Source organism: Schistocerca americana, chromosome 1 (genome assembly GCF_021461395.2).
Source record: "Schistocerca americana isolate TAMUIC-IGC-003095 chromosome 1, iqSchAmer2.1, whole genome shotgun sequence".
In the NCBI taxonomy this organism is placed as follows: Eukaryota; Metazoa; Arthropoda; class Insecta; order Orthoptera; family Acrididae; genus Schistocerca; species Schistocerca americana.
The window spans coordinates 1,049,640,740-1,049,666,089 of record NC_060119.1 but is presented as its reverse complement, the minus strand read 5'-3'; the positions used below and the strand labels follow the sequence as shown (position 1 = coordinate 1,049,666,089).

General features: G+C 42.4%; 1 pseudogene; it reads right to left on the bottom strand.

The window, feature by feature from the left end:
• Positions 1-10,942: 10,942 nt before the first annotated feature.
• LOC124555257 lies at positions 10,943-11,059 on the bottom strand (annotated as a pseudogene).
• Positions 11,060-25,350: the final 14,291 nt, after the last annotated feature.

Sequence of the window (25,350 nt, the reverse complement as noted above, 5' to 3'; positions counted from 1 at the left end):
GACTGCACCTGTACCATATTTCTATGCACCGGGAATTGCATGTCGATGACTTTGAGCGTCGTGTACATTTCTGTCACTGGGCGCAAGAGAAATTACGGGACGATGACAGATTTTTTGCACGCGTTTTATGTAGTGACGAAGCGTCATTCACCAACAGCGGTAACGCAATCCGGCATAATCTGCGCTATTGGGCAACGGAAAATCCACGATGGCTGCGTCAAGTGAAATATCAGCGACCTTGGCGGGTTAATGTGTGGTGTGGCATTATGGGAGGAAGGATAATTGGCCCCCATTTTATCGATGGCAATCAAAATGGTGCAATGTATGTTGATTTCCTACGTAATGTTCTATCGATGTTACTACAAGATGTTTCTCTGCATGACGGAATGGCGATGTACTTCCAACATGATGGATGTCCGTCACATAGCTCGCTTGGGGTTGAAGCGGTATTTAATAGCATATTTCATGAAAGGTGGACTGGTCGTGGCCCGCACGTTCACCGGATCTGACTTCCCCGGATTTCTTTCTGTGGGGAAAGTTGAAGGATATTTGCTATCGTGATCCACCAACAACGCCTGACAACATGCGTTAGAGCATCGTCAATACATGTGCGAACATTCCGTAAGGCGCACTACTCACTGTTGAGAGGAATGTCGTTACACATATTGCCAAATGCATTGAGGTTGACGGACATAATTTTGAGCATTTATTGCATTAATGTGGTATTTACAAGTAATCACGCTGTAACGGCATGTGTTCTCAGAAATGATAGGTTCACAAAGGTACATGTATCACATTGGAACAACCGAAATAAAATGTTCAAACGTACCTACGTTCTGTTTTTTAATTTAAAAAACCTACCTGTTACCAACTGTTCGTCTAAAATTGTGAGCCACGTGTTTGCGACTATTACAGCGCCATCTATCAGTAAAGCGAAAAAAGTGGTCCAACTAAAACATTCATATTTCTTTACGTACTACGCGAATATTTAATAAAAATGGGGGTTCCTATTTAAAAAAAAAAAGAAACGCTGTTGATATCCGTTTGGCCTATAGCAGCGCCATCTAGCGGGCCAACCATAGCGCCATCTGGTTTCCCCCTTCAAGCTAGACAAGTTTCGTCCTTTGTAGATTTTTCGTTTGACGCTTATTTTGTGAGATATTTGGTCTGGTCATGAACAATGGACCAACCTGTATAGCCACGGTGCGGACTGCCGTAAGCGCGGCCGACAAAATTTGCCTTCCTGACTAGCTGCTGGGGCTAATAGAGTACCACTTCAAGTTACTAAATAATTAATTGCTTCATTCGCTGAAGGCTGATGAATCTCTCAATTTAGTTGTGCAGTCAGCAAACAGGTAAGAATCTATAATAAAGTTCTGATATGGCTAGGTTAAATACTTTTGGCGAGAGAATTTTTTTGAGTTGCACTGCATGCAATAGATGAGCTCTGAACTTGCCCTTTGGAGAGACGCTACAGCTATAGTTTTATAGCTACCTTTTGGAAACATCTCACATCTTTGTTATTATAGTGTATTCCATTGTACCTAAATCTAAACATCCTAGCTTTATCTAATCACTTACTTGCTTCCGTACTTTTAGGACACAAAAGCAGAAAATCAGGAATTTCAGCCAAAATATTACTTTGCGAGATCCAGCTCGCTGTCTCCATTAAATTACAATGAAAAGGGAATCCGAATATAAATTTTGAAGTTTCTAGCTCTTTTCTGTTGCACCGATGATTTTTATGCACAATGGCAAATTTTCGAAAAATGTTAAAGTTAGTAAACTGAAACTTAACACCTTATCATCTTAGCAATACTCCTGACATGCTGTTAACTTTTCAGATGATTTACTTTACTTTTAAGGTATTGCACAACATTGGTGATGTCATAGCTAGTTACAGTGTATTAGGTTGGCATACAATGGAAATCATATGAATTCTATATGGCGTGAGTAGGCTGCTTCCCTACAGTGGATGGCAGGGTGCGAGACTTCTGGAGGACCAAACAACAGGCCTCTCCAATCGGTACAGCAAACTGATTTCAGGCAGTATTTGTTCCTGATATCCTAAGCGAGATGCAGTCGCTTGCCGTACCAGTAAGGTACAGAAGTTCACAGAGGAGGGGTTTATAGATAGTTGGAAGCTCGAACGTTAGGCGCAAAATGGGACAGCTTAATTATACACCTGCTCAGGAGGGTATGCAGTCCAGTGTGCACTCTGTATGAATATTGGTGGCAGTCATCCCAGATGTGGAACAGGTGCTTCCGGATGCCATGAGTAGCATGGGGTCCAGCCAACTGCAGGTGGTGGCTAATGTCGGGATTAATGATCTGTCCCGCATTGGATCGGAAGAGATTCTCACTGGGTTCCAGAGGTTATCTGAAGCAGTAATGTCTTGCAAGATGAAGACAGAGCTCACCATCTATAGCACTGCGGACCTTTAGCACAGAGCAGATTGACTGTGCAGGCTGCAGACATAGGTTGCAGAGGTGTCAGGCTCCGCATGACAGGTCACATGCGCATATCACGCAGGAGGCGGCTACAATCGTACTGGGGACTTTGTGAAGTGAACTGGACCATTATTTAGGTTAGAGGGTCTTGGGAAACTACGGAAAGGGCTTCAGTCTCAAAGCTGCACTTCAAACACAGGACGAAGGTAGACAGAGGAATCATAGGTATTGTAGTTGTAAATTGTCGTAGCCGTGTAGGGAAAGATTCAGAGCTCCAAACTCTAATAGAAAGCACTAATGTTCATATCGTTATGGGTATTGAAAGCTGGCTAAAGCCGGAGGTAAGTTAAGCCAACATTGTTACAAAGCATTTAACGATGTTGAAAAATGATGAAATAAATAAAGTTGATGGTGGTGTGTTTGTTGCTGTTAGAAATAGCTTACCTTGTTGGTGGTGATGTGTTTGTTGTTGTTATTCACTACTGGCCATTAAAATTACTACACCACGAAGATGTGCTACAGACGCGAAATTTAACCGACAGGAAGAAGATGCTGTGATATGCAAATGATTAGCTTTTCAGAGCATTCACACAAGGTTGGCGCAGGTGGCGACACCTACAAACGTGCTGACATGAGGAAAGTTTCCAACAGATTTCTCATACACAAACAGCAGTTGATCGGCGTTCCCCGGTGAAACGTTGTTGTGATGCTTTTTGTAAGGAGGAGAAAAACGTACCATCACGTTTCCGACTTTGATAAAGGTCGGATTGTAGCCTATCGCGATTGCGGTTTATCGTATGGCGACATAACTGCTCGCGTTGGTCGACATCCAATGACTGTTAGCAGAAGATGGAATCGGTGGATTCAGGAGGGTAATACGAAACGCAGTGCTGGATCCCAACGGCCTCGTATCACTAGCAGTCGAGATGACACGCATCTTATCCGCATGGCTGTAACGGATCGTGCAGCCACATATCGATCCCTGAGTCAACAAATGGGGACGTTGGCAAGACGAAAACCACCTGCACGAACAGTTCAACGACGTTTGCAGCAGCATGGACTATCAGCTCGGAGACCATGGTTAGACCATGGTTGCGGTTACTGTTGACGCTGCATGACAGACAGGAGCGCCTGTGATGGTGTACTCAACGACGAACGTGGGTCCACGAATGGCAAAACGTCATTTTTTCGGATGAATCCAAGTTCTGTTTACAGCATCATGAGGGTCGCATCCGTATTTGGCGACGTCGCGGTGATCGCACATAGGAAGCGTGTATTCGTCATCGCCCATACTGGCGTATCACCCGGCGTGATGGTATGGGGTGCCATTGGTTACACGTCTCGGTCACCTCTTGTTCGCACTGACGGCACTTTGAACAGTGGACGTTACATTTCAGATGTGTTACGACCCGTGGCTCTACCCTTCATTCGATCCCTGCGAAACCCTACATTTCAGCAGGATAATGCACGACCGCATGTTGCAGGTCCTGTATGGGCCTTTTTGGATACAGAAAATGTTCGACTGCTGCCCTGGCCAGCACATTCTCCAGATCTCTCACCAATTGAAAACGTTTGGTCAATGGAGGCCGCGGAACTGGCTCGTCACAATACGCCAGTCACTACTCTTGATGAACTGTGGAATTCTGCTGAACCTGCACGGGCAGCTGACCTGTACACGCCATCCAAGCTCTGTTTGACTCAATGCCCAGGTGTACCAAGGTCGTTATGACGGCCAGAGTTGTTGTTCTGGGTACTGATTTCTCAGGATCTATGCACCCAGATTGCTTGAAAATGTAATCCCATGTCAGTTCTCGTATAATATATTTGTCGAATGAATACCCGTTTATCATCTGCATTTCTTCTTGGTGTAGCAATTTTAATGGCCAGTAGTGTAAGTAGTTTATCTTATTGTGAAACTGAAGTAGATAGTTCCTAAGAGTTAGCATGGGTAAATGTTATACATGACAACCGGAATAATTTATTGTTTCATTTTACTGACCTACAACTCAGATGATATACAGGGTGAACATTAACAAAACCGATAAAGTGCGGGGGTGGAGTACTGTCTTGAAATGGAGGAAGGAATGTCCTGTGAACTTGTGTGCGGAAATGGACAGTGTGCGTCCAACGACAACAAATGGTCCCGGAACGCACTACAGAGCTGTATCACATCTGCGTCACAATAATTGTTGAAAGTGGCTTCCATGGAATTGTAGGTGACAGGGATAGTAGATGTTGTCATGCAGGATACATATAATCGTAGTTTGGTTCCATATTGTTAGTGGACCACTTAGCCTGGAGCTTGTTATAGGGTTTGTCTCAATATCCTGTAGAGCCCGGTCCTCGAAATCGGGTGTACGCACAGCCCGCAGCTTCCCTGCACGTTCGTCTGTCTGAAAGGGCCCATGATCACACTAACGTCCGAAAAGGGCTTTAGATGTTGTGTCATTTGTTTGGTGTCTGTAAGGACACTTCTTTTGGTATGGCGATGCTGCCTCTCGATCGTTTCCATCTGCTTGGCAGTACACAGAAACCATCTCGGCTTGTTCCCGAAATGAATTCCGGACAATTCTGCTGCTTGCAGTACTGTGCGTGAACCATACAGCTTGCCGCTGACAGCACATGGTCAGAGGAACTGTCATTCGTCAAAGCCAGTTACTATGCCAACGATGCACTTCCGGACACATGTTCTTAGAACGTTATTTCCTCCGTTTCCAATCGGGAATCTATCCCTATAGGCTTTCGGTTTTATCAATGTTTGCCCCTTGATATGTTGCCAAAAATACATCTTTAAAGTTGGTGATAGATATAAAACATCGTCCGAAAGCGCACTAAATGCTTTCTCCGAAAGTCATTTCAAGCAATTAGTTCAGAAGCCCGCTAGAAGTGTAAATGCTTGCCACAACATACTTGATCTCTTAGCAACAAATAATCCTGAGAAAATATGGAGCATCACGGCGGATTCAGGGACTAGTGCCTACGAGGTCGTTGTAGCGAGGCTGAATGCCGTAACATCCAGGAACCACCAAAAATACACGCAAAATATATCTGTTTAATAAAGCAGATTAAAATGCGCTTAACGCCTTCGTAAGAGATACCCTCCATTTCTTCAAAACTGTCTATGTTATCGTAGATCAGATGCAGCCTGAATTCAAAGAAATAGTATCGACGGGAGTTAAGAGATTTATACGTAAATAATTAATAAGAATCGAAACAAATCTTCCATGTTACAGTAAACAGGTCAAAACACAGGTGCGTAAGAACAAAAAAAAAAAAAAATCACGTCAGATTGTAAAGAACGCAAAGTCTCCAAGACGAGCGATATTTTACAGAAGCTTAAAATTTAGCGCGGATTTCAATGTGTGATTCTTTTAATAGTTCTGTTAACAAAACTCTGTCTCCAATTCTGGGAGAAAATTCAAGTAAATTCTGGTCGTAAGTAAAGTACACCAGTGACAAGACACAACCGTTACCTTCACTGAGTGGTAGCAATGGTGATGTTACAGATGACAGTGCCACTAAAGCAAAGTTACTGAACACGTTTTCTCGAAACTCTTTTCTATAAAAGCGAAATAGGGCAGGCAGTATCACTCACGTATATGATACACAGGTTAGGGTGGAATCATTCACACGAAGGCGTTTTTCGTTGCGGCAATGTCTTTTCACGAAATTTCAGTCACCAACTTTCTCCTCCCATTGCGAAATTGTTTTGTTGATCCGTATCTACATGGGGAGAAATGATCACCTTAATAAAATTAGAGAAATCAGAACTCTCACGGAAACATTTACGTGTTAGTTTTTCATGCGAGTTGTTCGAGAATGGATCGATATTGAAATACTCTGAAGGTGGTTCGATAAACCCTCTGCCAAGCACTTAACTGTGAATTGCAGAGCAGTCATGTAGCCGCTGGTATATATGTAGGTGTAAAAGATATAATCTTAGAAACTGGATGAGTTTTTCTGATTATACATGCAGTATAATCAACATTAACCGCGATTCAAAAGCCTTTGGAAATTGCCTACTCAGCTTGGACTGCATGCCTGTAAGTCACTAACACGACCTTGTTTACACCACACATTCTGCGTACCTTCCAACCCAAAACTCTAGTGAAATCTCCCCTTTATCGGACAAGCTTCGTAGACTTTAATTGGATAGGAGTAAAGCTTTTTCAGACTTGTCTTGACGCCATTGAACAATCGACGTCTTCGAACATGGAATCGAAAACTACTTTTACCTTTGAAAGAGAACACACACACAATGGAAGAGAAAAACTTAAAGAATGATTTTTGTATGCTGCTAAACTTAGTACTAAAAGTTGCACACTTGTCCAGCAAAGCTACCGACTGTAACGAAAATGCAATAGCAGCTGCTGGATAGCAGTAGCAGTAGCAGCTATCCCCGAATAGCAGTGGCATAATGCTTTATCGCCGGTAGCTTTCTCTTCTTTATTTGCGTCCAGAGGCGCTGATGCTTTTAGGCTAAATTTTAGGGGAGAATTTGTTAAATACGTGACTACAATGGAAGCCTGCGTATCAAAGCGAGTCTTTCAGAATGATACATGATGTGGCTCTTCTTACACGCCTTACAGACCAATGCAGATTTTCAATCTCCCTCGTCCTAGAGCAGCGGCTGTGGAGCCCAGAGTCCCATGTTCGACTTCCCGTCGTGCACAAAGCATTAATCTACCACAGAGCTTCATTTCAGCGTCCACTCCTCCCCAGAAAGAGACATTTCATTCTGGAAGCAGCCCCAGGCAACAGCTAAGCTATTCTCCCCCATATCCTGCCTACCCCCAACCCCCTCCGCTACCTCAACCCCTGCCCCTGTCAGGGATGCAAAACTGGCGTGATGAACAGGAGAGCGTCTGTGGAGTTTTCAATAGAAGAATAGTGCAACAGCTAAAGGGCATTGTGCTCTTGCGGTAATGTGGGTTCTCTTTGGAGTCCTTCGTTAAGGCTTAAAATCCAGGTCCAGTTACTAGTTTCATCACTATACAGAACTGTGGCTGGGTAGCAAAGCCTCGATAAATTGAAAGAATGTGTGCATGTTACACTGTAGACTTCCGTAACACATATGAATAGACTCTAAACAAAGATGTGTCTACGGTTTCATGCTTTATGTTTCTTGTTAAATCAGGTCTACGGTCGTGCATGGATACGCCATCATCAGCAGATATTCTCTTCCCGAGAAACAGAGTTCTCGATTTTTCAATGCTGATTGTGTTTGTTGAACGGTTTTGGAGTACTGGAACGAAACCTCTACTTCAAAGTAACATTAAAAGATAGCTGCCGTGTACAATGTAAAAGCTAAATACTTGAGAAATACTTGAGAAATCATGTGAAAAGAGTTATCCTGCGAGTGCTTGACTAACAAAATGTAACCAGTAGTTCTCATTGGCTCTATTAGTGAACTCAGATAAAAAAGATCTCCTGGGAAGAATAGCTGCTTCTTTCAAATAGGTCGATTGTAGTCACCCGATGGAAGTCACTAATATCGTGATTGGACTCCCTAGTACAGTTAATGAGATTAATTTTTAATGAATCTCAAGATGGCGACGAATAAAGATTTACATGGTAATCTCAAGTAGACAAGGGGTAGTCCGAAAACACTTCCTTGTAGTCTTCATTAGCCAGTACCGTCTGAATTGATTTTCTTTTCAGACAACACATAGCAAATGGAAAAAGTAAGTTAAAAAAGAGGAACTGGTGTGGGATCTTGAAAGTAGAATACATTGTTGAATTAGTGACTTCACGATAGACAATTGGTAACTTATATTACCAGAGCACAGTAGTAAAACAGTCATGCATACATATATTCAACAAACAGACTACAAAGGACTTTTCCCTTTTTAAAATCAGAATAGGAGAACACTACAGCACTCTTGGCAGAGAAGCTGGACTACGTTCTGTACAGGTGGCTGAATGCAAAAATATTTCATTAATTCGAAAATCACGAATTTAAATAAATTTAACTGTAGATAGAGACATTAGGTATACTCAGCAAGTTGAGATCTATTCATCTAGAAACGCAATTGGTGGACATGTGAGAGGACATCAGCAATTTCAGGAAAACGATTTTAATTTCGTATTTCGGAATCGAATAAAAATTGGTCATGGGTACAGGTGCTCAGAGTGTTGAGATCTTTTCGTCTAGCAATATTATTGGCGGCTGCACATACTTTGTTGGATATGTGGGAGGACATAAGCAAACTGAGAAACTGCGGAACTACTTATTTTACCACAAAATTACATTAAAAATGGAAACGTTGTAAGGATACAGACACTGATGACGTCCCTGGTGGAGTGAATCTACCCTTACGCCTCTTATTTCAGTGAGGTGGTGTCGCTGGCAGGAAGTCTTATTATGCGGGCATGAAGTGGCTTTGGCGCCTGCAAATCTTTAGGTGAAAGAGTCGGTCAGTCCAGATTGAGTAGCTATGTGCGGCAGGTTGCACGCCTGAATGGTTTTTAACAGATGGGGAAAATTTCGTAAGTTGTGGAGCTGCTTGTATTTTTTTACTCAGGAAGTAACATGTAATTCACTGGTGGCCGTAATATACTGAAAAGCAATGGCAAACTTAAACGAAACAGTGTATAATGAGAGACGATTAATATATGGAGACACAATATTTGTGACCAAAACATGATAAACCGAGTGTTCCTCTAATCAATGTCAATAAAATTCAACCACATCATTTTAATGCTAGAACTGCAGCACGAATTATGAACAGCGTTATTGGAGAGATAGATAGGATATATGTCAGTGGGCTCGCGGTCAGAAACTTTCATGACACCTCAAGTGTACCCAAGGAGTAAATTCGTCCTTCTATGCTATGAGAACCCACAAGTCTAGTACCAAATTTCAGCCAGCCAAATTAGTGCAAATATTTTTAATCAAAAAGGAGGAGCATCTTACAATTCTCATGCTCAGCAGACAAACGTGAAAAAATACGACCACTGGTTAATGATCTAAGAACACGTCCAATGATCTCTAACATTCGGAAGTGAAAATGATATCAGGACAAAGACACAGCCTTGTATGTTCCTTAGTTAGCAAAGGTATCGTGTATTTCAGTTCAGCATTAAGCGCATTTACTTCAGGTTTCTTAGTGCAATGACAGTTAAATGACTTTGAAAATCGTTAATTAAAGACATGCTTGCTCTGTACTACAAGGGCACTTGGCCTAAGCGCGAAGCATCTCCCACATAAATTCTGTTAACTCTGCAGAGTGGTTCCAGCCAGCCGCTCGCCTGAGAAAAGTAATGGTGGTGGGGGTTTGTTCAAAGAGACAACGCACCCTCGTCAGCGAATGGAACCCTCTTGACCGAAGCAGCCTGCCCTGGTGGCACAGCTAAACTTCTTCCTTATTTGCTGCACACTAAAGACTGAAGATCCTTGTCTAGCAGACAACTAACTCCCGTCACCTGTGAGAAACACTTTCCACGTATATTTATCATGCATTTGGTTCCATGGGATTATGATACAGGAGAAATGCCGGTATTCTTAACCCGGAGATAGAAACAAAGAATCAAGAGTCGTTTCCTCGAGGATAGCTGCTGTTTCAAACAAGCAGCCGCCGGTAGCAAAACAACAGCAAGACGAAACGAACTATATGAAAGAGATCTAGCAGATTCCTTTCAACATTACATATTTTCATCACCAGTCGCATTATGAACAATTTTGAGAACGAATCACACATCACAATTTACAGAGGGCAGGAATACTTATTTCCTCTGGCATTTTAACTTTAGGTCACGCAAAGAGGAAGCAAAAACATTGTCATGGGATCATTAACTAATCACGACCGTAGAATTTGCTCCTGACAGCGCGCTATCCCAAGCTGATTACTGCAGTCACTCACATATTCCAGCTAATGGCTCTTAATTTTGTAACGCGACTCGTAAATGTGTTGTTAATCGGGTCTGAATAATGTTCCACAGACAAATATTACATCTACATTTGAGTCACTAATCCATGCGGTTTCCCTCGCAGTGCTCCAAGCATACGAGAGTTTATTGCTATATCCCAATATTTGTGCATGAACTTCTACTGGAGATGAAGGTTCCCTTAAGTTAATACCGGTATACGCAGATCTAGATTCAACCACGAAGTATGCGTTGCAATAAGATGCGTCTGAAACTTCTGGTGGATCGTATCATTAATCAAAGAAAAGTAAAGGTACAAACTACTTTTATACACTTTCGAGATAATCTTCATTGCTGCTATACTTTTGGCGACGCTCAGAAAGCACACGTCACAAATGCCTTGTTTGGAATTCACCGAATTATTCACTCCGTCTTCAGACCACAAGTGGCCCATCGGGACCATCCGACCGCCGTGTCACCCTCACGTGAGAATGCGGATAGAAGGGGCGTGTGGTCAGCACACCGCTCTCCCAGTCGTTATGACAGTTTTCTTTGACCGGAGCCGCTACTATTCGGTCGAGTAGCTCCTCAATTGGCATCACGAGGCTGAGTGCACCTCGAAAAATGGCAACAGCGCATGGCGGCTGGATGGTCACCCATCCTAGTGCCGGCCATGCCCGACAGCGCTTAACTTCGGTGATCTCACGGGAACCGGTGTATCCACTGCGGCAAGGCCGCTGCCCGCCGCATTACTGATGTCACATAAACACTGTAAGTCCATTTAAATGCAATGCTGTGCAAAGTAATTGTTGGCGTGTACTTCTCTGGCTCGAACTAGTGACTCTAGGTACACTCCTCTCATCATTGTGTATACAGAAGGTGGTCCTAGCTCATTCGCGGCATAATGAATGCAGATTCAGAAGCCATATCCGGCATTACACGCTTTGTGCGACATGAATCGGAGAGAAATTTACTCAAATTATTGACGATGATGACGTTGATTTTTTATTTGCTAATGCCTGTTTTCTCAGGGCACCCCGATTATGAGTAGGTTTTTAGTATTGACATTGAAGTTGACATTCGTTTAGTAAGCTCTAAGCTTTATGGTATGTGATGACAGCAGTAGCCGAGACGACGTAATAAAGAAGGCAGTTATACTAAGATATCTGGATGGTTTTATTTTCAGAATATTCATGATCGTAGACTTATACAGCAATTTCATTTATTTTATTAATAGAAACGTGAGGGTTAATAAGGTGATTGAATCAATAAGGAATTGTAACGAGGTAGGCAAACAAATTTCCTAAACAACTGGGGTTAGCGAAAAACTAAAATTTTGATCCTGGTCGCTTCACAGTGGCTCTTTCACTCACTCATTTACATGTGCTTTTTTCCCTTCGCGTAATTAGAATGCCTTTCAGACATTCTACGCAAATATATACGCAGTAGCAAGAACATCTAATGAATGAATCTTCGCGAAACTGACAGTTCCTTCCAAAAATGATTCAAATGGCTCTGAGCACTATGGGACTTAACATCTGTGGTCATCAGTCCCCTTGAACTTAGAACTACTTAAACCTAACTAACCTAAGGACGTCACACACATCCATGCCCGAGGCAGGATTCGAACCTGCGACCGGAGCGGTCACGCGGTTCCAGACTGAAGCGCCTAGACCGCACGGCCACACCGGGCGGCAAGTTTCTTCCAGAGTTTCGGCGGAAAACAGACTTGGTTTCCATTTAAAAATATTTTTAGGGAATTAATTTCGATACGTACCACGCACACGATAACATCGCCTGAAAAGTTGGTTCCTGAGAGTTGATAATGAATTATACTATGAGTCGTTGTTGCATCTTTCCGGTTGCGAAATTTCCGCTGCATTTCCAGAAGGACATACCAGTTCTGAAGCCTCCAAATAAAGTTTTTAATTTGACAATAAAAATAAAGGTTATACATACGACTGGCACACAATTGGCAACTTCACGGTATTATTTTTTACTCTTCAAGTCGGTTGCCGCTCGCCATGTTTAAACCTGATATTATGCGTGAGAGTATTGGATTGTCCACCCCACGAACCCAGAATCAGAGAAAACTTGTTATCAGCATCGTACAGTTTTAAAACATTCTCAAGAAATGTTTTATCAGTTGAAGTTGTCAGTTTCCAGCATTTCCAGTTATTGATGTCAAAGTTTTTTAACAAGTCGGTTGTACGAGTGACTTCTTCTAAAACTTGAGGACGAAAGTCATCACTATTTCCTTGTAAGCACAGGAATAGTTTAAGTAGCAAGTATCCAGACGTTGTGATAGAATATGTACAAACCCAATGTTTTATGTTTACCACTAGCTGCAACAAAGAATTCGTCTTATAACGTCCGTAGAATTTACGTCCGATACTTGCATCCTGTTTGGTCGATGTTGATCACGTAGTCACAATTAAAACCAGTATAAATGTCGCTGTTTATGTGCTGTAATTTTAATTTTGCTCCAAGGAATATAGCTCCGTAGTTCGATCGTTTAGTTACCGGTTCACAACACTCATCCGAAACTAATCTAGCGTAACTTGACTGCGACGTGGACATTTATAAAACCTTACGAACAGTTTCAGATTCATTAGTCTCGACAACTAGTAATGAACCACCTTCTACTTCGTCTCTATGAAGCAGTTCTTCGACATAAACAAAAAGTCAGTTCGTTCGTCAGCTCGCAAAACCGCTCGACGACTACCACTTTTGAAAATCTGCAACGCCGAGAAACAGAACTACCTGTTACGGGTAGTGCTTCGAAAATACACCTGTCTTCCAACGGTTGCATTAACCAAGACACAGCAAAGGTGACTTCCTGCTTGCCGTCGCCCGTCACACGCTCCCAAATATTAATTTAAGCGCTGGTAAAAGACTGTGTGTGTCACTATTTTAAGGTCATGTAACTGAAAAATTATAAAACAAACCACTAGATATTACTGCATAAACAAAAATACGTTTTACTGCGAATTCCATACTACACAAGGCATATACTACTTATGTCACAATACATTTTATGTTGATGGCATGCGGTCTAGGCGCTGCAGTCACGGACTGTGCGGCTGGTCCCGGCGGAGGTTCGAGTCCTCCCTCGGGCATGGGTGTGTGTGCTTGTCCTTAGGATAATTTAGGTTAAGTAGTGTGTAAGCTTAGTTACTGATGACCTTAGCAGTTAAGTCCCATAAGATTTCACACACATTTGAACATTTTTTTGTTGATGGCATACGATAAACACGGAGTACAAGTGCGGTAGAAAAATGGCTCTGAGCACCATGGGACTTAACATCTATGGTCATCAGTCCCCTAGAACTTACAACTACTTAAGCCTAACTAAACTAAGGACAGCACACAACACCCAGTCATCACGAGGCAGAGAAAATCCCTGACCCCGCCGGGAATCGAACCCGGAAACCCGGGCGTGGGAAGCGAGAACGCTACCGCACGACCACGAGCTGCGGACAAGTGCGATAGAGTTTCGGAAAATAACTCCTTCCAAATTAAATGCACTGACGTGACAAAATTCATGGGATACTCCCTAATGTCATATCGGATCTCCTTTTGTCCGGCGTAGGGAAGCAACTCGACGTGGCAAGCTGTCAACAAGTCGTTGGGAGACCCCTGAAGACAATTTGAGCCACGCTGCCTTTATAGCCGTCCATAACTGCTGCAGGATTTTGTGCATGAAATAACCTCTCGATTGTGTCCCACAAATGATCGATTGAATTGATATCGTGCGGTCTAGGTGGCCAAATCATCCGCTCCAATTTTCTGCAATGTTCTTCAAACCAATAGCGAACAGCTGAAGTCCATGAATGGCTACACCTGGTCTCCAAGTAACAAAACATAATCATCTGATATCAACGAGCCATGTAAACACAACCCACACCATTATGGAACCATCATTAGCTTGCACAGTGCCTTGGTCGACAGCTTTGGTCCATGGCTTTGTGAGGTCTGCGTCACACCGCTAGGTCTTTCTTATTGAAATCGGGACTCATCTCACCAGACCACGCTTTTCCAATTGTCTAGGGTCCAACCGATATAGTCACGTGCCCAGGAGAGCTGCTGCAGGCAATGTCGTGCTGTTAGCAAAGGTACCTCTGTTGTAATAATCACTTTCCTTGTGTTCGAAAACATTATCGGAAAAAACAGGCACAGAATTATAGTACCAGAGCTGTGCACATACCTCTAACTCAAAGCTCTTCATTACTATCGCAGAGGTGAAACTGGATGCTATGTCGACGTGTGGCTGACATGGTACTGTAGGTTTTGCCATGTGTGCTGGTGTGGTCGGGTGCCATGAGCAGATCCTGTGATGCAACATTTACATTCACATCTTCCACAACACCAAATTTCTTCCTCTTATGAATTTCGATTAAAGGAATATGCAGAATTCATTATTTACACCAGTAGTTGCAGTACTCTTCTGAACATGAGGGGGAATACTCACCACCAAGCAACAGCCCACAAACCCATCGCCATGTTCGAAAGAATCGGACAGAACTTCAGAGTTTGAGTAAATCATTGACTAGATGTCATTTGTCAGATACAGTTTTTTAAAACGTGTATAATTTAATTTCCAGTTGTATAAAAACACAGAAAACGAATTAAAATGACAAATGTAATTTTGACTTTTATTGACATTTCAAACTAGCTGTACGCCGTAGTTTTCGTTTCATGAGTATTTCAAATGGAGAAACCCTACCTGTCCAAAGCAATGGTATCGCAATTGCTATTTTACTTATGAACCGTGCTACTACCGCGAACTGCCAACTGCCAATAGTAACAAGAACAATTTCAAGAGTAGCCCAATGACAAGCTACTCTGTAAGAAAAGATACTATCGACGAATGAAGGCAGGTGAGTGGGTACTGTCGGTAATGACGATCTGACTGGATGGTTGCACATTGAAACTTTGGGACTTCATATAGTAATGCCCGTGACACATGAGCTGCCAAAGTGGAGCAGTGGTCAACACACTGAACTCTTATTCCGAAGAACGTGGTTCATATCTCCGACTGGCTTTATGTGTCAGAATACGTAAGTGAAAACACCTGTCATGAGTACGACCCATTGAAGCCGGTATAAACGCGTCGGGTACAGGGCTTTTCCTCCTTTCGTGTCTGCGGCGTTCGCCATGACTGTCTCAATGCAGGATCACGCTCTGCTTGTAAAGCTGTATTACAAGAATGATGACTGCACACGTCACTCCGCACAAGTTTTGGACATTGAAAGGTTTGGAAAAAGGCGTTGGATCGACGACTGCCGTGAGTCTGGAGCAAATGATTCGGAAATTCGATAAGATGGGTTCTTTTGGTGTGCAACCTGATAGAGGGAGGAAACAAATTGATTCGACGTCAGTGGAAGCAGTGGCTACAGCAATGCAGGAGGAGACGAGTGGTGGTGTGCAAACGTGTAGTGCACGTAGAATTGCCCGAACATTGGACATACCCGTGAGCACGGCACGTAAAATCCTACGAAACATCCCTCTATGCTATCCATTCAAAATTATCCATGTGCACGAGTTCCTTTCTGTTGACCTGCCAGCGAGAGGGACCTTTGCTTTAGAATTCCTTGCCCGCATGGAAGTGGACGAAGATTGGCCGAGGAAGATTTTTTGGACAGACGAAGCCCACTTCCATCTGATAGCGGTTGTCAATACACAGAATTGTCGAATATAGGCAAAGGAAAATCCACACACATATCAACCAGTACCACCTCATTCTGAAAAGGTCAATGTTTGGCGCGGATTTCCTGCATCATTTATCATACGGCCACATTTTTGTAAAAAACTGGTGTTTCCTGTCCTGTTACCTGCGCTGTCACTGGTAAGCGCTATGAGTGTCTTTTGCGCACCCGCGTCATTCCATCTCTCCTACAGGGTGGATGTGTGGATGGGATCATTTTTATGCAAGATGGCGTACCTCCGCGCCTTGCAAATCCACTTAAGCAGTTGCTGAAGCATCATTTCGGAAATGCTACAATTATCAGCCGCTTTCCCAGCAGCGTGGCCGTCCCGATCACCTGATCTTAATCCGTGTGACTTCTGGCTCTGGAGCTATCTGAAAGATGTTGTGTTCAGTGTTCCGACTGAAAACGTAGCTGCAGTGAAGGCACGCACTCCGCAACACATTCTGAACGTGACCCCGGAAACACATCGATCAGCTGTGGAACATGCTGTTTCTCGATTTCAACTCGTTGCAGAAAACGGTGGACAGCACATTAAACATGTTTTGCGCCAGTCACACTGAAATTAATAATCCGATTTGATTTTGATTGATGCTTTTAATGCTGTTTTTGGCCTCAGGACAATCAAAAACCGATTTTTCCCATTCGATGTTATATGACCATGCCGTGGTGGATGGGCTTACTTAACTAACACAATCACACCTGTACACCCATGCACATGAGTAGTGCGGTTTGTTTAACGTCAAACATACACCTTAGGCATTCTTGTATGATTAATTTGTCATTTGTAGTCGACCACTATTAGATTGTGATGCTTACAGTGCAATCTATTGCAGCATTTTGTAACTATTTATTTTTATTCTGCCACGCGTTTCCTTCCTTCTCCGACAACATTCACTTGCAATTTGGCGCCATTCTGACCAGTGATGTTATTATGATCACCATATATATATTAAAAAGTATGTCGTCTACATGTGTCTACACGTTTTATTATAATAACTTCTAAAAATTTGAAGTAAACCGGAAAGGTAATTTTGAGATTTTGGAAACAATATTTTCCCTTTATATATTAAATATATATGTATAGAAATTATGTGTATTAAAAATATGCACATGTTACAGAATTAGGTTTCTTAAAAACATGCACGTGTTAGAATTCAACGTCTTGTCAAAATTTCAAAGAAATCGGTCAAGAACTTTCGGATATTAACGATCTTACAGAAATCGACATTTACGTTTTCATAACGTTTTCCTTTTATTCTACGTATGCATTACATATATACTATATGTCATTCCAATAGGTATATAAATACACCTGAATATTCGAATGCAACGTTCAGTCAAAATATCAGAGCAATGCATCACGACTTTGGAGATTTGAGATTTTGAAGAAACGAACATCTACGTTTGTACTTAAGTGAAAAATGTACCCTATATGTTCCTAATCATAAATCTCCGAAAGTTTTTGACAGATTGCTTCAAAATTTTGACACCACGCGCATGAGCAATCGGTCAAGAACTTTCGGAGGTACACTATTTTGAACAAATGAATGTTTAAGTTCAAATGGCTCTGAGCACTATGGGACTTAACTTCTGAGGTCATCAGTCTCCTAGAACTTAGAACTATTTAAACCTAACTAACCTAAGGACATCACACACACCCATGCCCGAGGCAGGATTCGAACCTGCGCCGTAGCGGTCGCACGGTTCCACACTGTAGCGCCTAGAACTGCTCGGCCGCCCCGGCCGGCGAACGTTTAAGTTTTTATTTATAAGGTGATGGTTATCGAAATATATGAAATAAAATCGTCGTAACTTCTGAATGGTTTGCGTTAGGACGTTGAAACTGCACGGTTGGTCGCGGGGCATGATGGCAAGTAGCATAACGTGAATATGGTTTGGTTTTGCGACGAAGACCACTTTCATTTCGGTGGGTAAGTCAATAAAGAAAATTGAAGCACTTAGGGGACTGTGAATCCACATTCCACGATTTGTGGTGTGCAGTCTACAGTCACGGAATAATCGGTGCGATATTCCTTGCTGGAACGGTTACTACCGAACGGTACGGGAAGGTTTTGGAAGATTATTTCTTCCCCATTGCCGAAAGTGACCCTGATTTCGAAAATATGTGGTTAGGAGAGTATTTGTTGTCCTGGAGGAGCACTTTGGGGACCGCATTCTGGCTCTGGGGTACACAGAGGTCACTGGTATGGGCCTCTCCGGATCTGAACACATGCAACTTCTTTTTATGGGGCTATATTAAATACAAGGTGTGTGGCAATAATCACAAAACCATCGCTGAGTTGAAAACAGCCATTCAGGAGGTTATCGACAGCATCGGTGTTCTGGCACGTCAGCGGGTCATGCAAAATTTCGCTATTCGTTTGCGCCACATCATCGCCAGTGGTGGCAGGGATATAAAATATGTCATAACCTAATCCGAATACATGTAGTAACGTTTACACGTTGAATAAGGTGTGTGCGAGCCGCAGTTTGTAAATAATTTATGTTTTTTTCATATACCTGTATGAAATGAACGTTAAGATACAAATGTGTCGATAGGGAACATTTGTTGTGAACGAGCCTTAATTTTTGTTTGTTTGTTTGGTATGACATCTGTAAAAGATATATTGTATACATCAAGTCATGGAACAAAAAACATCATATGTTTTCATCGTGTTAACAATGTCGAATTTTGTATCAGAAAGTGATGATTTGCGGAAAGCATTAATTTTTTGTTTTCATTTGCAAAAAGTGCTGCAGATTCGCATCGAATGCTTGTCGAGGCATATGGTGATCGTGCTCTATCAGAAGCAACATGCAAAAGATGGTTTCAACGGTTCATAAACAATGATTTTAATGTAAGAAATGAAGAACGTGGAAGACCACCAAAAAAGTTCGAAGACGCCAAATTGCAAGCAATATTGGATGAAGATGATACTTTGAGTCAGAAGCAAATGGCAGCAATGCTAAATGTTGCACAACAAACAATTTCTGACCGTTTGAAATCTATGGGAAAGATCCAAAAGTGTGGAAAACGGGTGCCACATGAATTGAATGAAAGACAGATGGAAAACCGAAAAACCATTTGTCAAATTTTGCTTCAAAGACATGAAAGAAAATCAATTTTGCATCGAATTGTTACTGGCCATGAAAATTGATTTATTTTAAGAATCCTAAACCGGAAAAATCATGGGTTAATCCGGGACAACCATCAACATCGACTGGGGTACAAAGAAGGAGCCTCCTAGAAGATCGTGAGCCTAAAGACTGAAGACAGGCACAATCGGGCATACCCTGGAAACGGTGAAAGATTTCACCGGCTAATCCTTCTAACATCATATCAAGTTAAAGTCCAAAACCAAATTAACATCAAGATGCAACGGTCTTTATCAAGACCACCCCATCTGACGATCTCGATAAATATTGAGGGATTCTCTAGTCATAAGAGTGTGTTATTACCAGACATGTGCTATAAGCATAAATGCGACGTATTGTTGATTGTTGGTGCAGGAAACACACCGGGGAGCCACCAGCCACAGACCTAAAATAGCAGGAATGGATTTGGCCATTGAAAGACCTCACGACAAGTATGGGGGTGCGATTTTCATCAGACCCGCGCTCAACCTAACATCAGCCGCAATGACAGAAGTAAATAACATTGAAGTACTTACCATTCGCGCCCAGAAGTTCTCTGTGACGTCTGTGTACAAACCACCAGATGTGGACTTTGTTTTCCATGAACCAAACAATTTTACAAATGGCCATATTAATTTTGTCATGGGCGATTTCAATCGCCATGGTGAAGCATGGAGATATAATGAGACTGATGAGAATGGCGTACAGCTTGAATCCTTGGCTGACACTAACGACCTACAACTCATTCATGACCCAAAACAGCCAGCATCGTTCAACAGCAGAAGATGGAGAAGGGAATATAATCCTGACAACATCTTTGTGAGTAGGAAGTTGGCAACACAGTGCATGAAGCTTGCTGAAGAACCTATCCCAAGTACACAACACAGACCCGTCGTTTGTGTTGTGAATGCCATGGTTAAACCAGAGGAGGTGCCTTCCCGAAGACGGTTTAATTTCAAAAAGGCAGACTGGCAGAAATTTAAAGAGCAATTGGACGAAGAGATTGAGAAAATCCCTCCTCGACCAGATGAGTATGGTAGATTTATCGATCTTGTGAAAGGGATCTCAAGGAAAAACATCCCAAGGGGTTGCCGTACCCAGTACATCCAGGGTCTGACCGGCAGCAGCAAGGACTTACTTGACAGGTACCAAAACCTGTTCACTCAGGACCCCTTCAGCGAAGATACGATGGAGGCTGGGGAGGAACTAATGCAGGCTATTGCTGAGGATAAGAGATCACGGTGGTGCAAACTAGTCGAGAATCTTGACATGAAACAAAACAGCAGACGTGCATGGAAATTACTAAAAAACTTAAGTGGGGACCCAACTGACCACCAGCAGAAGAACAACGGGGTAACAGCAAATCAGATTGCTAGCCAACTTCTGAAGAATGGGAAAAAGCAAAGGGAAAAGAGAAAGGGAAAGAGTTATACCCCAAGAACAAAAAGATTACGGACTCCTCAATGCTTCATTCACAGCAACCGAACTAGAAGACGCCATTCAGAGTATGAAACTGAATAAGGCCGCTGGAACTGATGACCTTAGAACGGAGCAGATAAAACAGTTTGGGCCCAAAGCTCGAAACTGGTTACTACAAATGATGAACACCTGTTTTAAAGAGCTGAATATTCCAAAACAATGGCGGCAGGCGAGAGTGGTGGCTTTACTAAAACCTGGCAAGGAGATAAAGGACCCCAAAAGTTACAGACCAGTGTCACTTCTATGCCATCTCTATAAGATACTGGAGCGGATGATTCTCAACCGGGTGGCAGAAACTATAGATGGAAAGCTCATAAAGGAACAAGCCGGTTTCAGACCAGGAAGATCTTGTTGTGGGCAAATACTTAATCTGACGCAACATATAGAAGACGGGTTTGAAACAAAATTAATAACTGGAGCAGCTTCCATAGATCTTACTGCTGCATACGACACGTTAAACCACAGAAAGCTATTGCGCAAATTATATCACCTCACAGGGGTCTGTAGGTTGACGATGGTTATTGGTAGTCTTCTGCAGAATCGAAGATTTTATGTCTCCCTAAATGGTAAGAACAGTAGATGGCGACTGCAGAAGAATGGCTTAGCACAAGGAAGTGTACTTTCTCCCATCCTTTATAATGTGTACACTAATGACCAACCTATACCTCAAGATGCAAGACTCTTCGTATATGCTGATGACACAGCTGTGGTGGTCCAGGGGTCCAATTTTGATGCAACATCTGGAAATTGCTCTAGAGCGCTTGAAGAACTGGCTCAATACTATGACGCAAATCCCCTCAAGCCAAACCCTGACAAAACCCAAGTATGTGCTTTCCACCTGCGCAATAGAGATGCTGAAGTTGAGCTCGACGTTACATGGCAAGGTAAGAAGCTAAAGCACTGTCCAACACCTAAATACCTTGGGGTTGTACTTGTCAGAACGCTTTCCTTCAAGCAGCATTGCCAAAACACCAAGGCTAAAGTCTGCTCCAGGAATAACATCATCTGCAGGCTGACAAACTATGAATGGGGAGCTCAGCCATCAGTATTGAGAACATCAGCGCTTGCTCTGTGTGTTTCTGCAGCAGACTATGCAGCGCCAGTATGGGAAGCATCTGCACATGTTAAACAGGTCGATGTAAGTGTAAATGAGACAATGCGAATTGTTACAGGCTGTCTCAGACGCACACCAACGGGTAATTTGTACCTACTTGCTGGAATTGCCCCATCCAAGATCAGAAGGCAGGTGGCAGCAGACGCTGAGAGAACAAAGAAAGAAACAGATTCTCGACACCCACTGAATGGGCACGTCACTCAGGCTCGGAGGCTTAAGTCTAGAAATAGCTTTATTGCAAGAACCAAGATCCTTGACGGTTCACAGGAAAATAATAGAGTCCGTAGATGGGAGAATGAACAAACCGCACTGCAGATAACACCAAAAGAGCAAATGGCACCTGGGAACAAACTTCCTTATACAGTGTGGAGAACACTAAATAGGCTGAGGGCTGGTGTACCCAGATGCAAAACTAATCTGTGTAAGTGGGGACTGCTGACTGACGATGACTACGTTCTTTGCGGATGCGGAGAGGTACAAGACGAGGCACATCTGCTCATGTGCTTACTGCCGGAGCCCTGCAGTTTTAGTGACCTGCTACAAGCCAACGACAAAGCCGTTGTGGTGGTTAACTATTGGAAAAATAAAATTTGATCTGGACACGGAAAAGTAAAGTAAAGTAAAGTATCAACATCGACTACAAAACCAGATCGATTGGGCAAATTTTGGTGGGATCAGAAAGGTGTGGTGTACCATGAGCTTCTAAAGCCCGGTGAAATTGTGAATACTAATCGCTAATGACAACAAATGATCAATCTGAACTATGCATTGATCGAAAAAAGACCAGAATGGGCCAGAAGACATGGCAAAGTAATTTTTTACACGACAGTGCACTGCACACAAAGTAAAACTGGTTCAGGATACAATCAAAACACTTGGCTGGGAGTTGCTACCCCACACGCCGTATTCACCAGACTTAGCCCCTTCCGACTACCATTTCTTTTCATCAATGGGGCACGCATTGGCTGAGGAACACTTCGATTCCTACGAAGAAGTTGAAAATTGGGTGTCTGATTGGTTTGCTTCAAAAGACGAACAATTCTATTGGCGTGGTGTCCACAAATTGCCAGAAAGGTGGTCAAAATGTACAGAAACCAATGGTCAGTACTTTGAATAAAATGTTTTTACTTTTCAATTCAAAATTAGTGTTTCATTTTCACAAAAAAACGCTCATTTCATACCGGTACACCTGGTAGTTCAATAACAGTCACACTGAAATCTGCCATCACAAGCATCGGAGAACAGTTACACGCAGAAGATGTGCACACTGAAACGTTTTAAAACTAAATCAGCGTTCGCTTGCCAACAGAAGTATCAGTCCCTGTGCTTCTTCTGTTAGTCTCTGACGTCCTCGTCTAAAATATTTGAATTCTTTGGAAGTTGCAGATACTAACCCGGAACAAAAGGCGTTAGCATGTGTGGTGACCATCTCTGTCTCTCTCTCCTCTCCTACTAGCCCCTACCCCCTCCCCCACCCCTTCCTGCAGCAAGTCTTGCGCGAGCAGCGTCCGTTGTGCGTGATTGGCTTATTGCACTGTCCCTCTCTCTCTGTTGAGACGGACGCAAACACTGGCGCTTCTTCGGAGATTTTAATTACGCGCCGGCCGCAGCGCCCCTGCGTCCCGCACAGATGGCCGCGGAAACCGTATTACTGCCCCCATCCCTAAACCCCTTCCCCCACCACCCGCTTTCGTCGTGTCGAGCAGAAGCAGGTATCGCTTTCTGCCACTGCTGCTGACGAACCGCCGCTCTTTGACGTCCAAAAATTGGCTTTTTCTCGCGAAAGGGAGAGCCGCTGTTATTACGAGCATCATTAAATTGCGCCCGGCCTTTAGGCAGCATGCGATCTAGACCTGGGCTTGAGCCCTGTCGGCGCAGAAGTAACGTCGGAGATTGGATCATCCGTGCGTGTATCAGAGCAAGCGCTAATTAAAAGAGTCCGCAGTCACAAGTCTTTTATTATTTGCTGAAAGTCTTCAAACTTCCTTAAAACCACAGGATGAATATGCTGAAATGACCCCGAATCGAGAATGCGAATTATTTTATCTTTTGAAGTACAGTCGGCATTGTCCTTCCCTTGAATCTTAATTACTTCCGTTTAATTTCACTGTGTCACCTGCTTTTTGTTGCGTTGTTTTGATGTAGAGTCCAGAATCCTGCATCATTTTTGTGGACCAGAACAACACAGTCTGTAAGTTTTAAACATGGCTGCTTTCTCAGCAACGGTTTACAAAGTAATATTAAAGCAATAACAGCCCTCGGTCGCAAAAAGTAAGTTTCGGCACTTTTATGAGTGCCTTCATCAGAAGTAAAACATTCAAACTGGCCTATAACATACGCACAAAAATATGGGAATTTTTTTTATATAAGAGTAAGAACTGACTAACAGTACAAGAAACAAACAGTACTTACATATCACGTATAAAATAAGTATCAAGCGATTATTTATTAAATTAATTATTAAGTGGTTTATTTTGGTTTCATTTCATGTTATATCGTTTTTCTACACGCTGAGTTATTCAGCTCCCTTTGTAATTCTATAATGGCATGCTTAGCCTTTAAACTGTGCTTCTAAACTCTTATGTAGACAAGATGTTACCATGTCTGCTGCTGTCAGATGAAATATTTCCTTTTACTTCATGTCCTACATAATGTTCATCATAAAATTCATCTGTCTATATTTTGAATGTTAGGTAGCCTGTTTGTATCTGCGGCTACTAGATGGCACTTTTGGTGTGATGTTTACCTGCCCGCAATTGCTAGCCCAGGCACCTCAGTCTGTTGCTACCTGTCGCTCGACATGTGCGAGCAGCCCATAGTGGCTCGCCTTCCATGTATTCTTTTTCAAAATTTTGTAACTGAAGCTTGATCGCTTGATATTTATTTTGTAAGTGACATGTAAGTACTGTTTATTTCTTGTTCTGTTAGTCAGTACTTACACTTGTATAAAAAAAAATTTCCATAATTTTTGTATTTAATTTATAGGCCTGTTTGAATGTTTTACTTCTGATGAAATCACTCGCAGTAGTGCCGAAACCTAGGTCAAAAGACTTAATTTTTGCGACCGAGGGCTGTTATTGCTTTAATGTTACTTTGGAAACGGTCGCTGACCACGCAGCCATGTTTAAAACTTTAAAATTTTTATATTTCAAGTCGAAGCTTGTATGGTCCATTAATGTGACAGTACCATCTATATTATATACGCAATGACAAGAATTATGTAATGGACAGGATTCACTAAGACACAGAAATGCTGTGATGTTTGAAAATAATGACGTCTGATTCTGGTTTTTGTGTAATTTCTAGACAATGTACGTCAAGCTACCTTTGCATTTTGTATGTAAACATAAATCTCCTGATAATATGCAAAATGTAGTCATACAGTCTGTATAATATTTTGTATAGTATATTTACAAGTGTCCCGAGACCTGAAAGGGCGCACAAACTTGGAACACGGAATACGGTAATCATTTAGTCTTATTTGGTAGAACACGAAACAAGTTCAATATATAGACTTACCTGGTTATATTTATCATGATTATTCCTTCAAAATATTATTATTTCTGTTTCTTAAATTTTAGGTCTGAAGATCAT